The sequence below is a fragment of the Anabrus simplex genome, chromosome 11, assembly GCF_040414725.1.
Source record: "Anabrus simplex isolate iqAnaSimp1 chromosome 11, ASM4041472v1, whole genome shotgun sequence".
Classification (NCBI taxonomy): Eukaryota; Metazoa; Arthropoda; class Insecta; order Orthoptera; family Tettigoniidae; genus Anabrus; species Anabrus simplex.
In genome coordinates, this window is record NC_090275.1 from 124,989,879 (window position 1) to 125,004,830 (window position 14,952).

The 14,952-nt window shown below is 37.9% G+C and overlaps 1 protein-coding gene across 1 annotated transcript in view; it reads left to right on the top strand.

Annotated features, from left to right (window-relative positions):
- Positions 1–14,952, top strand: part of LOC136883505 (probable methylmalonate-semialdehyde/malonate-semialdehyde dehydrogenase [acylating], mitochondrial) — a 459,660-nt gene that overhangs the window by 107,468 nt on the left and 337,240 nt on the right. The gene's annotated exons all lie outside the window — the stretch shown is intronic.

Genomic DNA, 14,952 nt, shown 5'->3' on the forward strand with positions numbered 1-14,952 from the left:
AGTAAGCTGCTCTTCATAATGATACTGAAATTGAAGGGCTGAGAACCACAGTGGGCCAAGTCGAGAAAGTTAAGGTTAATTCACTGACAAAGATTACAGAGACTACAACATTAGCATATTATAGTTAACTACACAACAAAATACAAAGATTATCTGGCATTTCAATACAAATAAAAAGTAAATGAATACCATCATTTTTCACTGGATTGGACTTGGCCCACTTTGGCTGTAAATGGAAAGTATGAATTTTAACAATATACCAGTGGACCAACTCCACATGGCACTGTAAGGTACTTCATTTTGCTGTAGTTACATCACAACATTGGAAATATTTAAAGAGACTTATGCTTAAATAGTGGAATGGTTGGAAGCATGGCGATTAATATTTAGCTTTTGCCAGCCTAATGGGCACTTTTTAAGCAGGGCTCAGTTCCCATGGTGAAAGTACTGAAGAGTTTACCTTTACCCTTATGAGAAGGTGAAATATCAAGAAATTTTTTAGTGTGTACGTGAACTTAAGATAAAAAAGTTCATTAGACTGGTAACAAAACCACCTAATTTGGAGCCACTGAACCTTCTCCCTGTTTCCTTATGAATCACAAACTTTTCTGTGAGCTCCTGAATGTTCACAAAATCTTTGTTCCATTTTCTTCATACTAATGGGCTTATTTTGCCTACATTAGGTCAGATAATCTTCTACCGTGAACAGTGATTTTGACTTAAGCTTTGAAGTTTCCATGGTACTAAAATCTCTGACACTAGGCAAATATGAATGGCCAAATTCTAGGAACTTAGGATCAGTAATTTTAAATTGGGAATAACGAACTAATGTGGCCCACAAAGATGCAATATACTGATTCCTATTCTGACTACTGCAAGTGTCTGAATAGGCTAGTGTGCTGTTGTGCTGACATTCCTCAGGTAATACAGAATATATTAACCTACTTCTGTTGGACCCCTTTGTGCTGTATCTTCACCCCACATGTACATGACCCTGTATCATTCTCCCAGTTATATATTCCTACATTATACACCCAAAACTCCCTCTTATTAAAATAAACGCTCTTTCTTTACTTCGGAATTGTATCTCTGTACATATTCACCTTTTAGCCGATGTCTGTCATGATACTACACATATCATGTGACTCAGGGAAAGTGAGGGATTGGTAATGAGGACTTGGGTCACTATGGCACTACCTCCAACGGCTAGTTCAATTTGGTTGATATTTTGTGACCCAATAGCACATAAATGGGAAGACGTCAAGATAGCCCAGTTGAAGAGATAATGGAACCGCTAGGTGGCATTAAAATCTATTAAAGAAACTATTATAGTTTTAATCTGAGTCCACCTTGTCAATACACCTTATGATAGAAAATTATTAATTTAACATACATGTTTCAGGAAAATCATCTATTCCCTTTATCAATGATGTCAGTTCAAGGACATCAGACCAAACCACCAATCTCTTCTTTTCACCCTGTTTTAGTGGTGTCAGAGGTGTAGAATATATTGGAAGTGGAAAGTGTTTATTGAAGATTTTATTGGTAAACCTTGTTAAGTAGTACTTACTGTATGATCCGAAGTGTGGTGATAAAATATTTTATTTGTATTCCATGTAACTACCTAACCTGTACAGTGTAAATAGTTTGGTAACATATGGTATTTGTAACAACTAGATTTAATTTCTATATTTACTGGAACTGTCCAGAAAGGTGACATGAATTTTTTGAACAGGGTGTATTGGCCTTTGTTAGTTATGTATTCTAGAAAGTATGTTCTGACTGTTCTGGAAATGGAAGATTCACGATCGTGTGTATTCGAGAAAATTATTTAAAGTTCGCGACTGAAGTAGGAGTTGTGATTGGTGAATCTAGGTGGCGAGAGCAAGACATCGTTTCGTCGGTCTGACTGTTTATCCTCTATCACTTGACTGTCCGAAGTTTTGATGTCGTCTCACAACTGGGATGGGCCACTTTGGGGTAAGCACTCTAGATTTCTGTTCTACCTTAAATTTCACTTAATGTTCGCTTACCTTTTCATATGGGAGTTTGCTCTAACCTCACCCAGACTCGCCGCTCAATTATTTCGGATACCTTAGCTTTTCAGCTGGGCTTGCCTGTTTGTTTCCGAGGCATTCACCTTTCCTTGTTTCACTAAACATGTAAATCGTAGTTTTATGTATTTACCTTGGGGTTTTGCCTCTAGTAGTTCCGTGTCACTTGACGTGTTCAATTATGTTGTTCAGATATTTTGAAAGGTACGCGTAACTTCACTCTAAATTGTACTGTATGACTTGGGTTGTAATTAGATGTATGGTGTTTGCTTGACTCTTTGAACTTATAGAAGCTATTGTCAAGGAACGTCCACTTTGTGTGTCTCAAGGAACCTGTAATTTGTAGCGCATAAGTTCGGTATGACTCAAATTGGTAAACTCGTTCAAGATTAAAATGATTGTGTCCACCTTTTCAATACAAATATATATTTTTAGTGATTAAATTCTACATGAATGAAACACACCAGTTAGGGACATGTTTCGCCCTAGTTATGGGCATCTTCAGCCTATATTAATCCTAAGGTCAAGAATTAAAACTATAAACATTGGAACTTATAGTAAACTAACTTAATACTAAATACAATTGTCTTATGCTATTTACACAGTTTACAATATGTACAGTATGTACAATAAGTGCATTAACCTTGCCAGAATTTTTGAACAATGAATTACATTTTTTACAATGACCAGACCTCCAATTGCAGATTGGATTGATCACAGCTTGAATTGGGGCTTCTCAATAGTATTGACTGAGTTGGGGTTTCTTCAGCTGTTATAGTCGCCTGAGTCATAAGAATTTTTACAACACTGGAATCTTGGATAAAATCGTTAATATTCAATTTATAGTCCACATGTAGTTGGAAATGAAATCCATTCAAACGAACACAACATTTGGGCCAGAAATAAATGAACTTTATATAATTGTAAATTTAAGAGGGCTTTCTTTTGTACGTTGCTTTAATTTAATTTCTTATCCAAATCTCGTTGACCTTATTCTGAATTCTATTCGTATTATGAATAATGAAGTTTGAATTAACTTATTTTATAATGACTAGAATTCCAATTGTGGATTGGATTGATCAAGCATGAATAGGGTTTTCTCAAAATGTACTGACTAGAATTTATCACTGCGTGAGTTGGGGTTTCTTCAGCTGATATGGTCGTCTGAGTCGTAAGAAATTTTAACAATACCGGAACCTTGGTTAAAGTCGTTCATGTTAGGGTTTGAAACAGTTTGAATATTCCTTTAGAAAGAAGCATGGTTATGTTCTAAGGTTGAAGCATGTAAGTAGGATACATTGTTGATTTCAATCATTGTTTATCGGATTAAAAATATTCCGTCATTCTTGTGGATAAACTACAATAAAGTAGAGTGAGTGTTTATCGTATGAACTTACTTGTCTTGTCGACATTAGCTGGGATCAATTGTTCCGGTTGTTTTTAAATGGCCAAGTTTGCTCCTAGTGGAGTATCGATGCTGAAGCGGAGGGGTGGAGCCTGGTGGGGAAGGGGGCGTGAGATTGAAATTGTGCATTTGTATTGTTGCTTGAGAGGCGTTACTTGAATTGGATTGGGCGGGCCTGGCATTAGGTGTGGCTATTGGAGCGCATGCGTTCTGTGATTTAAATATACTGGGAACTTTATTCTGATTTATGGTCTGGATTAACCTTGGAGTTGTTTCATATAATGGATTTTTGTTATCGATGGCATCGTTAAGATTATTATTTTTTTTATAAGATTGGTCCAAATAAATGTACAAGTTTTCCGTTTCGTTCAATAATTTCCCGTTGCTTAGGTTTTTAGTGACCGTCAAATCATTTTCTATAGAGGTGAACTTATGGCCTGTTTCAGTCATATGCTGGCTCATGGCCGAATACTTATTATGCTTGGAAGCATTGTAATGTTCCAGATACCTCGTGTAAAAGCTCCTCCCGGTTTGTCTAAAATATGTGAACCCACATTGGGCACATTTTAACCTATAAACACCTGACCCTGAGTAAATGTTGTTGTTATTATTGACTCTACTGTGGTTGAGGAATATGTTCCGATTATTATTTATTGTCTTGAAGGCTATGTTGACACTGTGTTTTCTTTAAATATTAGTGATCTGATGGATAGCTGAGCTATTATACATAAGAGTGGTGTAGCTGTTTGTCTTTGATTTCTCTGGGACTAGGTTGGACGATAACTTAATTTTGATCTTATCAATTAACCGATTGATCACATTTACTTTAAAGCCATTGTGCCGAGCCAACTGTCTTATGTAATTTAGTTCTGTTTCCAAACTTCTTGTATCTTCAATACGGAACAAAATGAGATTAGTTACTTATGACTGAAATTGTTCAGAATTTGCTTCTGAAGTCCTTTGTAAATAATATTTTGGTAAATAATATATTTTGAAAATCAAGGATCAAGGTTGATTTTCCGGAATCTGCAACCTAAGCCATCTCCATGCCCTTGGTAGGTTGCCAGCTCCTTTCACGTTCCTGGGTTTTTATCGTCAAGTTGCCCCTACTGACATTTACTAGTGTTGTTATCGGCAGAGTTCCGCATAGTTAATCAGCTGTTTTCTTGTGTGTGTAGTGTCTTAGGTACCGTGTAATTGCACTTACTTTCCTCCCTTTACTGTGCCGCTGAAGTAACGGTTACAAGTGGTTCAAAATGCAGTTGTATGTACCTGCGAATACATGATGTAACTTTGATGTCAGTTCAAGGACATCACTGATGAAGGAAATGGATGATTTTCCCAAAACATGTATGCTAAATTAATAATTTTCTATCATTATAAGGTGTATTGACAAAGTGGGCTCAAAATAAAGTTATAAGAGTTTCTTTAATAGATTCAAAGAAGTCAATACAGGATCAAATGAAATACCTATTATGGTTAAGCAGCCCTTCAATTGCAAATATGTACAGATATGCAGCAGGTACTGTTTTTTCCTACGCTTCACCAATCATCCGTGTTCTATCAAAGACTTGTCTGTGTACAATCAGGGCATTCATGATATGTGGAATGAGTCATTGGGAAAAAAGGTTCTTCAGAGTTACATCATGCATTCTCAGGTACATACAACTGCATTTTGAACCACTAAAACAGGGTAAAAAGAAGAGATTGGTAGTTTGGTCTGACTGTTGCATTGGTCAGAACAATAACTGGCAAAGCATAGCTCTGTCATTACCTAATTAGGAAGAACTATTTGACACCGTTTGACCAAAACTTCTTGGTTTCTGGACACAGCTTTCTTCCCAGTGATAGAGATTTTTCACTAATAAGGAAAAGAAAGAAGAGGGCAACAGTTTATCAGGGAATGCAAGTCATTGTTAATGCAAGTCCTAGATTTTCTGCATACTACATGGAAGCAGAAGACTGTATTGATCTAAGGGTCATAGAAGACATGCTCAAAAGAGACCCTAAATTTAAGATCACCTCGTACCAGTGGTTACAGTCTTCGGAAGAGGAATCCAATAGACTTCGAGTTTGAATCATTCACAATATTCTTCAGCCTTGGTTCACTTACGAGATACTTCGAACATACAAAAGAAGTTACCAACTACAACCACTTCCCACAGATCTATGCCAACTGTATAATGAAGGTATTGCTATAAAGAAAGCAAAGAAGAGGATATGTGCAAGTTCATCCCACTCCAATACTGTGAGTTCTATCTGAAATAGAGTATGGGTGACAATATAAGTTGTTTATAACTAAAGCAGTGCTCAGTTTCACTTCATTGTAACATTTATATAGTAATTTAATTACTGTCTAGGTTAGATTGGTTTCCCCACTGTTTGCAGATAGATCTCTTTTCCACTAAATTTTGCATTATTAATGTTTGTATCTATGAAAAATGTGTAACCTCAATATGCTTTTATATTGCATAGAAGATTGAAAAATGAATGATTTACTGATAGGATTGAACTCAAAATAAAAGTTTTATTTCGTTTCCCAATAATGTTCTGAACAGAGCTGGGCCAATGTTTGTGTTGAACTCGGGAATGATTTCAACCTGCTGTCTGTGACCGCTTCTTTGTGTTAAATCGGGATCTGATTACATATTCCTACTACAATACGATCTTTGATGAAGTGATCAAGTAAATTGCAATCATCACCTAATTCTGTGACAACTTTCCCCTTCTTGTTGAAACTTCAAGATAAATTGAGCACTTATGTTGCACTTGCGTCTTAACTTTGCGATACTTTTTCTTGTCAGCACTAGAGTGGAGAGGCTATGGCTAAGCTCTGCATTCGAGAGATGAGTGGGTTCAAATGCCACCGTCGGCTATCCTGAGAATGGTTTTCTGTGGTTTCCCATTTTCACTACCAGATTCTTAGACCATAGCTGATTTCTTTCCACTTCATTACCGAATTTCGTCTTCATTAGTTCCTCAACTGAGATTGGCATGAGGAAGGGCATGCAGCTGTAAAAACAAGCCATATAATTTCATCTCCCCTCATCCCGAACTCCGTATCAGGAAATGGGAGTAGGGAGTAGACAAGGATCAAATATGGAATACATCTTCCACCTGTTCTCTAAGACAATGTATGACTGTTTACCTGCTTTTCTTTGGGAAGATCAGATAGTCAAAATTATAACAGTTGGGGAGATCCGCCAAATCCAGACAGCCTTTGTTGGATCTCCCCAACCGTTATAAGTTTGAATTTCCGAGTCAGAACGTAACAAGTAAGAAGTTTTTAGCTTGTAATAAGATCAGATAGTCCAGAAACATCCCTGTACCTGTATCGCTGGATCCACTTCTCCCATGACAATGGATTCATAAAACGTAGCGGAGTCAGTGAAGAAAATGCGTACTGCTGCGTTAAAATCATCAGAATTGAAGGAGACTGTTTATTTGGAACATCAAATGATTTTGCCATTCTTGTTGACTGCTGCCACCATGTAGTGAATTGTGGTTATCGAAATGAGACTCTAATATTGCTGATACTTCAATAGAATATCACTTACATTTTGTTTACATGACATCATTATACTAATTGATGCACTGTGGTCACATACGAGTCTTAACATATGAGACCTCCTATCATCATCTACCTAGGTAGATCCTCACAGATTATGCAGAGTAAATACTAAACACAGCAGAGTAGGCAAGTGGCTACAACGTTAAAGAATGCAGTGAAAAACGTACTGATAAATTTAATGCTAAAAAGCTGATCGTATGGACCGATTCTTGTGCTGTTTTGATTTACATAGGAAAAAAAATGTAAGATTTTGCTTCAATAACACATAGATCTTTCGTATCAGGTTCTGATCATCAAAAGGTGATACCTGTACCTGTTCAGTACATGCTAAGTTACCTTGCATAGCCCGGAACCTTCAGTTACTAAACAACCACAAGTGAAGTAGTGGTGATCAACAAGCTTTTCCCATGTCTCATGTTTTAACACAAACAGTGATTTACATGCATCAGTTGTGGACTTGCAGAGATTCATTTTAGCAATATCAATTGCAACTAATAGGTGACCCATGGGCTTTCATTTTGGGAATATGATTTGGCTACCACTGGTCCCTTAGCTGAGTCTGGCATTGCTTCCACTTGTGTAGGGTTTCCTTGGTCCACTCTTGATCTTTTTTTACACCAGCGGTATTATTAGATTTGCGAGGAGTAGGGTGTCTTTTATTATTACGCCCTTCCCTTTCTTTTGACCATACCTTCATTGTTTGAGGTTTTTGATCTCTTCTGATTAATGTTAGGCCTAACAGTTGTACCTCCTCTTAACACGCCAGTGGTCGCACGGATCACCATAATGATCCAGCTGTTTAGTTTTTTCGCTTCTGTTTGTTGGTATGACTGTTGACCTTTCCTCACACCCCGTTCCCTCTCTGACACGCAGTAGTCTGCTGACCTTGACTGATGGCTGTTGTGTTATAAAGCAATTTATTCTTGTGGATCACAACTGTGACCCGTGCAACCACTAGCGTGACTTCTTTTGACTTTGTTCGTTTTCTTATTATGGTGCCTAATCTCAGTTCCTGTCCGTTTTGTGAGTTTATGTTAATTATTGGTGTTAGGATGTTAGATGACAGGCTGTGTTTATTCTCTGGATCTGGGAACTGTCTCATCTTTTTATCCAAACCCTGTTCTGTTGTTTATAAACAGAAATCGAGAGGACATGTAAAACAAGTGTCAATAATGGAAGAATAAAATGGGTAGTTTTGTTTCCGTCCTAACATTATTGGTGACCCCCGTCGTGATCATCAGCTGATATTGGTAAGTCTAAATATCCTTGCATTAAGACTTACGACAAGTTTATTGAAGAAAATAGACAGTGAAAATCCTGATAGAGAAGTTTACGACTGTTGAGAGGTTAGCAGCTGACCTACAAAACCTAGATGATAAAGTCGCTTCATTAATGGTAGAGGATGAAAACGCCAACTTTGAGGCTGAGTATTTAACTGCTGAAGAATATAGAGAAAAGATGGACCATGCAAGAGTGAAGATGGAGAATTTACTGCAGCTGATCAGGTACAATTTGTAAGTGTGGTGCAATCAAATGTGTCATCACTAGCTGCAGATAAGAGAAAATTAAGGTTCGCTCCCGAAAATAGAATTAAAGACGTTTAGCAACGAGATTAAGGACTTTCTAAGCTTTCGGAGCCAGTTTAAGAGAATACATGAAGACGATGAGATGGAAAACAAAGACAAGTTCCAGTATCTGATTCAAGCAACTGTCGAGGGCTCAAGAGCACGAGAGATTGTGGATAGTTTCCCTGCCTCCACTTTGAGAAAGCCATTGAAAGTCTGCGAAATAGATTTGGTAGAGAGGAACTTTCAACGGAATATTATGTAAGGGACCTGTTGTCATTAGTAATTAAGAAGGCTGCTGGTGCAGAAAACAAGAACACTCGCGACCTATCTCAGCTGTATGATAACTTAGAAGCTCACCTGCGTGCACTGGAATCTATTGGCATTTCATTGGACAAGTATCCAGCCATGCTATTTCCACTTGTAGAATCCTCCATACCAGAAGATATTCTGAAGATCTGGTTACGAAATCAGGTAACAATTCATGAGGATGATGGAAGTCAAGTCTATGGAGATCAGTTAAAACATTTGATGTTATTTCTGAGGAAGGAAGTAGAAAATGGAGAAAGAATCTTGCTGGCAAGTGCTGGATTTAAATTAAGTGAAGACAAGGTCCAAAGAAACAGAAGAAAAGAGAAGCCCCTTGATGAAGCCCCAGCAACTGCAATGGATCTACTCTCCTGTGAACACAAGAACACTAGAGTTGTCTGTATATTTTGTGACAAGTCGCATGAAAGTAAGGAGTGCTTCCGGGCACAGAGATTATCGCTGGAGAAGAAGCGAGATATCTTGAGAAAGAAGAAAGGATGTTTCGTCTGCTTGAAGTCAGGGCATCGAGCAAGGGACTGTAAACACAAAATAAGTTGCATTGTTTGTTGCAAGATGCATCATACGATTGTGTGCCCTCAACTGGAGACCAAGCAGAAGCGAGCATCAGAATGTTTCGCTCTCAAATCAGTCAAGTTCAGAAGTAGTTCTCCAGACCCTTTTAGTGAACTTTGAGACCAACGGAAAATTGCGCACTCTAAAAGCACTCATTGACACTGGTTATCAAAGATCATATATATTGAAGAGAACTGCAGAGGAAATGGGATGTATAGCTATTGACTCTAAAACAGTGATACACACACTCTTTGGGAGAGGTTCGGCTAAAGAAATAAAACACAACCACTACAACATTAGATTGAAGAGTTTGACAGGAGACTTTTCATGTGAGGTCCAGATGTTGGATCAGCCCCTAATACGTGGTGGCATTGCCCGCTCTAAAGGTGGTTCCTGGCTTAAAGAACTAAAGGCGAAGGGGATTCATCTTACTGATCTGGGAGTTGGACAGCCACCTGTTGAAGTACTGTTGGGAGCGGATGCATTAGGAAAACTGTACACTGGCACCATAAAGGAACTGCAGTGTGGTCTTACTGCTGGGGAAACAAGACTGTGATGGGTAAGTTTATTACCGAAACTGAGTCTATGACCCATGCCATCATGCTAACTATGCTTCTAACCCACACCTATCGATTAGCAGATCTTTGGAATTTGAATGTCTTGGGTATCACAGACCCTTGTGAAAGTAGAACAAAGCAGGAAGTAGAAATCGCCGTGTGAAACTATTTCAAGGAAACTGTGAAAAGAGATCCTGGGGGACGATATGAAGTGAAGTTCCCTTGGATAAATAGTGTTGAAGAGTTACCAGATAATCGAGGGATCGCAGAGAAGAGATTGATCTCAACGACATCAAAACTCTGTGCTATTGGGAAACTTGAGTGCTATGATTAGGTGTTACAAACATGGCTAATAGAAGGAGTAACACTAATCGTTCCAGAAGATGAAGTACAAGAACCTGGACATTATCTACCTCATCACGGGGTGTTCAAAGAGAACTCAACAACAAGTATAAGACCAGTGTTTGATGCTTCTTGTAAGGTGAAGGGAAGTCTTTCATTAAATGACTGTCTGACTAAGGACCGAATCTATTACATCTAATCCCCTCAGTCCTCCTAAAGTTCCGTTGAGGGAGGATCAGCATGATCTCTGATATTAAGAAGCCTTTTCTTCAGATCTCTGTTCACGATTGGGATAGAGATTTTCTGAGGTTCCTTTGGTGGGAGAATCTCGAGGGTTATGAGACACTGTAGAGTGATTTTTGGGGTGAACTGCAGCCCATTTATTCTGGGGGCTGTCATACGGCACCAGTTAGATCAATGTAAACCATCTCAGAGAGAGGTGGCAGAGAAACTGAGTAATTCATTTTATTTAGACAACTGCGTCACGTCAGTAGATTCAGTAGAGGAACTGAAGACATTTGTGAAACAAGCTACTGGGACCATGGCTGAGAGATTGGGAGAACACTTCCTCACTCGGACTCTCGTGGGACAAGAATAAGGATAAACTGTTCTGCAATTTTGATGGACTGAGTAAGCCCGAAGGAGTAATAACTAGGAGATCTGTTTTATCAATGGCGCATAGAGTATTTGATCCAATCGGATTCAGTTCTTCTGTCACTCTCTTCCCTAAACTACTCCTTCAAAAAAGCTGGAAGGCCAAGTTGAGTTGGAACTCCATGTTACCTGAAGACCGGGTGAGAAATGCCGACACATTTGATGTTACGGGTGTAGACTTAACTGGCCCACTCAGGTTGAGAGATGTTAGTAAGTGTTGGATAGTGCTCTTTACTTGTGCAGTGTATAGGGCTATCCACCTTGAACTGACAGTATCTTTGTCAACAACGAGTTTTTTTAGACGCTCTTAGAAGATTCATAGCCAGACGTGGAAGACCTAAGGTCGTCTACAGTGACAATGGAACCAATTTTGTTGGAGCTAACAATGGTTTTTGCTGCAAAGTAGGAGATAACTTAGATATGTTGTGTATGTTTTGATTCTATAAGTTGTTAGAATCAAAAGGTGGGAGGATGTTAGATGACAGGCTGTGTTTATTCGGTGGGGCTGGGAACTCGTAAGATCTTTTTATCCAAACCCCTGTTCTGTTGTTTATAAAAAGAAATTGAGAAGACATGTAAAACAATTGTCAATAATGGAAGAATAAAACGGGTAGTTTTGTTTCTGTCCTAACAATATGAGAATATAAATTGATGGCTGAAAGAACCAGACAGTGAGGAAGTGCTTGATGTTGAGGATGACCATGTAGAAGTGCATTCAGATGTGGACGGTGATGCTGACAGTGTTTCTGGTGGTGATGAAGAACCCGTTCATGATTCTGTCCTGTCTGGAAAGGATGGAACAAAGTGGAGAAGTCAGTTGTTGCACCAACATCGTGCACTCACAACATTATTGTTCATTTGCAGGGGCTAGCACACATTTTCAGTGTTTTCAACTATTTTTTGATGACAACATGATACAAAAATAGTTGAGTATACAAATATTTACATTGAAAAATTCACATCTAATTTTTAGCATGAAAGGGACTCAAAACCTACAGATGTGTGTGAAATTAGATCACTTGTAGGTATTTTGTATCTTGACAGTGTGTTGAAGTCAGGAAGGTGAAATATGACAGATTTGTGTGATAATAGCTGTGGAACAGGAGTAGAGGCTATTTTTGTAACTATGAATACACAAAGATTCCAATTTCTCATCCATTGCCTCCGGTTTGATGACATTCATACTAGACTTGAACGTAGGAGGTGGATAAGTTTGCAGCCTTCAGAGAATTATTTCTGAACTTCGTATTGAACTGTAGGCAGAATTATTCTGCAAGTGAATACCTCACCATTGATGAACAATTGATAGCTTATTACAAGATATTAGAATCATTCCATAGTGACAGTTTTCACTTTACAAAGGAAATTTAATATGTCCTCCTATTCAATACATACATATCTCCATCATTAGAAGGAGTAGTAACTTCATTGGTGGTTTTCCACTGTGTATCACATACATTTTACCTGGCATCTGTTATCTTCTCTAACATAGTTTCTCAATTTTTCACTGCCCTCCTGACTATTTAAAAATATGACAAACACAGCTGAGCCAACATTGGACACGATCATTGATAACGAGACCACTAAATTTGAGAAGGCCAGGCCTTTCGAGAGTGCAACTATTTAATAAATTTTAACTTCATTGGCGGTTTCCACTATGTGTCACATACATTTTACCTGGCACTTGTTTCCTCTCAAACTTAGATTCTCAAGTTTTTTGCTTGTGATGGTGACTCAATGGAGACAGACTGTCATTTTGAATTTTAGCACAGAGATTTCGTCCTATTTTTAAATTATAACACACTGCAAGTTTTAGACCTCACCATAATCACTTGTTGTTTGTTTCTGTCATGTCCCATTTGTTTTCATTCTTTTCTTCATTATGTTTTAACACATTTTTTAGCATCAATTATGTAAAAACACTTTAACATTTTTCCACTGAAGATGGCTAAAAGGAGTTGAAACATGTTTGACTATTATTACTCCTTCTAATGATGGAGATGTGTATGTATTCAATAGGAGGACATATTAAATTTCCTTCGTAAAGCAATTCATAGTTTTTCGTGGGCTATCAGCCAGCACATGGCTAGTAAACCGGCAAAGTACGGCATTAAATTATTCGCACTTGACTCTAAAAATATATACACTCACAACCTTGAAGTTTATGTAGGTGTTCAACGTGATGGACCATTCAAGCAGAGCAACGTGCCAAATGAAATAGTGAAACGTATTGTGGAAGCAGTTGTGGGTTCGAATAGGAATATCACAGCCGATAACTGGTTCACATCAATTCCTTTGGTGTGTCAGCTACTAGATGACAAGAAACTAACAGATGTGGGAATACTGAGAAAAAATAAGCGGGAAATCCCAAAAGAATTCTTGCCCAACAAAATCCGAGAGGTAAAGAGTTCATTGTTTGACTTTCATAAACAATGTACTCTAGTATCTTATGTTCCCAAAAAAGAATAAAGCTGTCCTAGCAGTGTCTTCTATGCATCATGATATAGCTATAGATGAATCTACAGGTGTTGATAAAAAAAACCTATATTTTCACAGCATACAATGAGACAAAAAATGGTGTTGATGTGTTGGATAGTATGCGTGGACATTTTGATGTTTCGAGGAGTTCTCAGAGATTGCCTCTTAACTATCTTCTTTGAATGCCTGAATATTAGACAAAAATGTCTTAAAGATAATTCACCTGTCGTGAAAAGATAATGTCTTGCGAGAACTTCCCTGAATATTGGCGGCATCAATGCTTGTATAATATTTTCTGCAAATCAGAATTATGCAGTAGTGTCTCGCCAAAATTTCTTGCGAACTCTTGCTTTCGATTTGATGAAACCTGACTTGCAAAGGAGGATCAACTGGAAATTATTCCAAGAGAAATTAAGTGTTGTGGAAAGTTGCTTTTGAAAATTGAAGTCATTCTATCCCACCTCCTGTTAAAATGAGCAAGAGGGCCACTAGCATATTTGCGGACGAGCATGAAATAAGACAGCCAGGAAAACCTGCCATATATGCACCAGCTCGATGTGTCCCGACCAGCAGCGACTTGCCGTGTGAGAACTTCCCTGAACACAGACTGCGAGTGAAGTGTAACTTTAGATTTATATATTTGATGCAATACAACCCTTTTGTTGCATAGTAGCTCAGTGAGTGAGTGAGACAGGTCACAATATCTGGTAATTTTTCAGGCATTTCTTATAAATGATATTGTACAGAAAATAAAGTTCTGTTCACAATGCATAATCATATTCATGGAATATGGAGCATAGAATAGCCTCACATCACAAAGAAAGTATGGGTCCACGCGACCACCGGAGTGTTAAAACACCGCCTGTGCAGGAAGGGGTAGAAATCCTTCTCCTTTCAGATTAATATTGTGAAGTCCATCACTTAATATATAAGTAATAATAATAACAACGTAAACGTTTCCACCTTTTCAATACTAAAATATATTCACAAAATTATAAATTACACGGTACTAGTTTCGACCCATCTAGGGGTCATCATCAGCCGTATTGGAGCAAAGATCACTTTTGGCGAAATCCTAAGAAAATGTTATTTTAAAGAATAACAAGTGAAATGAGATGTTATTATGGTAATAGTTAATAATACAAGGAATATACATACTAAGAGGTTTTTAACAAAGAATAAAGTATAAATGGGGTGTTGTAAAAATTATAATCACGGAAATCAGTAAGTTCTTGTGTTGAAATGAAATATTGCTTAGGAAGAGGGCTTAAGGTGGGACTGAAGGGTGCGGGAGAAAGTGTAATTGTCTTGGAAAAGTACCTTTGATTAAATTTAGGATTGAGTTTAGGTTGGCTGCATTATTGTTTCTGAGGAAGGTGATAAATAGATCGAAGAGTATGTTGGGTTTCTCTGAGATTTCATTGAGATTGTGACTGGCATTAAA